Raw genomic sequence first — 2,369 nt, 5'->3', positions numbered from 1 at the left:
TTGGTTAGCAGCTAAGTGTTTTAAGACCACAGTGCTACCAGGGTTCCTGGCTTTTTACCATTGGTCATTTAAGATTTTGAAAAGTACCTAGGCAATCAAGGTCCTGATTAGCTAGAAGAGGCTTGAGGTAAATCCTTGTATTAGGTTAGCGTCTTTCATGAAGCGTCTATAGTTTATTTTCAAGCTGGAAGTTTTGTACAATAATTCATTGGGAGATGGGAGGTCAAAGTGGCCCAGTGAAATCAGTGATGTACAAGGAAACCAGATGCATGCTTTCAAGAATTTGTTTTGTTTTGTTTTGTCTTTAACTGATATTTTAATGAAAGTTTATAAAGAACTTGGATTTCCAGTCATTCATTCATTCATTCATTCATTCATTCATTGTTGCACATTTTCCTCCCTGCCCCTACTCCCCCACCCAGTTAGCTTTTTTCTTGGGAAAAAAGTTCTTTCATTGTTATACAGCTGCTCACTCCCTACCCCAGACCACTTTACTATGGAACTCTTCTCCTGGACTGTTGTCATGCCAATAATACCTAATCATATTATTTCTTTTATAAAGGTCTTTCCCTCGTCTGTTTCAATGCCATTTACATTAGTTATCCTCTTTTTTCTTAGTTTCCCCCCAACCCTCATGTCAGTCCTATTTTTTTTTTCTTGACTACAAAATAATTTATTTACAACCGCTTCAGCTCAAGCCTATGTACAAGCACACTCCTGGTGCCCCAGACTAGGGGTGCCTTTCCTCCCCCTGGCTCTGTGGACCTCCTCTACCAAGTCTTTCAGGTACTGGTTCTCCTTGGCCAGGGAAACTGCCTTCTCTTTCAGGGCCTCATTCTTTCTCTCTAGCTCCTTGCACTCCACAGTGAGGGCCTCTTTTTCTGGCGTTATTTAGTGGCTGCTGTCTTGTTCTGCTCCATTTTTTTCAATTTCTTATCCAATTTCTCTCCCTTTACTTTTGCTGTCACTGTTCTCTCTCCAGGAGGATCTTAGGGTTTGAGGCGGGCAGGACCACCAAGGTCAGTTGGAAACTGCCGGCTCCTGCTTGGGGAGCCGCCTGAGGTGGGGGGACTGTGCTGGGGAGATCCCAGGTAGGACTCAGGGCTCATGCAGATGCCACTGTCATTATCTGAGGGGGTGTCCTCTTCCTTTATGCACTGGGGGACCACGGTGACATAAGAAGCTGTGTCTGCCTTCCTGTCCCTGTCAGAGTCAGAGATATCCGCTTCACTGCCCAGCTCTAAGTGAAAGGCATGGCTACCAGGACCTCTGGGGTCTGGGGAAGAGGTTGCAGGAAGGTGAAGGGGCCAACCTGGTCTCTTTGTAGTAGACTTTCTGGGAGATGGCCAATTGGGTTCACTGCCTGGGGGGGCTCCTTATTAGTCTCCTGGACTAGGGGTCCAACGTGGCCAAGAGCTTGTCTGGCATGGTTTCCCTATCTTCTAAGTTGAGCAAGGAATCAAAGTCAAACCCCTTCAGATCGATTTTCTCCACCATCCAATCTGTCCCAGAGAAGGCATCCTCCTTGCCCGAGGCGTCGGCCAACCCGTCCACAGCCAACCATTCGGAGGAGCCCTCCTTGTCCCTGGAGAAACTCGTTTGCTCTGAAGTGCTTGGCCACCTCCAGATAGTCGTCTAAGAGACCCAGGCTGTCTTCAGCCCCCGAAGCCGACTGGCTGAAGGAGGACATCAAGTCCCCCATCAAGCCCTTGCCGCTCAGGTAGCTCATGTCGGCCGTGGTGCGGGGCTCTGCGGGAGTCGAGGGGTGTGCTGGATTCGAGGGTGTCTTTGTCGGTTACAGCAAGGCTGCTGCTGGATGCCGTGAGAAGCGCCATGGCTTAAGCCGCTGGGGGTTGCCACTGCAGAGCCTAGTGCTGCTGCCGCTGCTGCAAGGGCCAATGCTGCCGCCGGCACTGCTGCCTCTAATACGCCATGGTGGCCGCGAACCCTACGGGTGGGCAGGGAGGAATGGACACGGGACAGGAGCGTGCAGGACATCTAAGGGCAGGAGGAGAAATGTCCGCGGCACCTACGTCAGTCCTATTTTATAACACTGGCATTATGCAGTAATTGGCTCTTTCGGACTGAGATATTTCATTCAGCATAATGGTCTCCATGGTCATCCATGTTGTATAATACTTTGTGAGTTCTTTGTTTTTCAGTGCTGTCAAATATTCCATCGTGTGAATATACCACAGTTTGTCTATCCACTTGTTTGTTGATGGGCATTTGGGTTGTTTCCAACTTTTTTCTATTGTGAACAAAGCAGCAATAAGCATGGGTGTATATGTATCTTCTTGGATGGCAGTTCTAGTTTCTTTAGGGCATGTTCCCAACAGTGGAATTGCTGGGTCAAATGGTATTTCTAT

At 48.4% G+C, this 2,369-nt stretch overlaps 1 pseudogene; it reads right to left on the bottom strand.

Annotated features, from left to right (window-relative positions):
- Nucleotides 1-699: 699 nt before the first annotated feature.
- LOC102864201 lies at nt 700-1,998 on the bottom strand (annotated as a pseudogene).
- Nucleotides 1,999-2,369: the final 371 nt, after the last annotated feature.

Source organism: Elephantulus edwardii, unplaced genomic scaffold (assembly GCF_000299155.1).
Source record: "Elephantulus edwardii isolate Elephantulus edwardi_28Jun2011 unplaced genomic scaffold, EleEdw1.0 scaffold01228, whole genome shotgun sequence".
In the NCBI taxonomy this organism is placed as follows: domain Eukaryota; kingdom Metazoa; phylum Chordata; class Mammalia; order Macroscelidea; family Macroscelididae; genus Elephantulus; species Elephantulus edwardii.
Note: the sequence above shows the minus strand (reverse complement) of the source record. Positions and strands in the feature narration are given on the sequence as shown.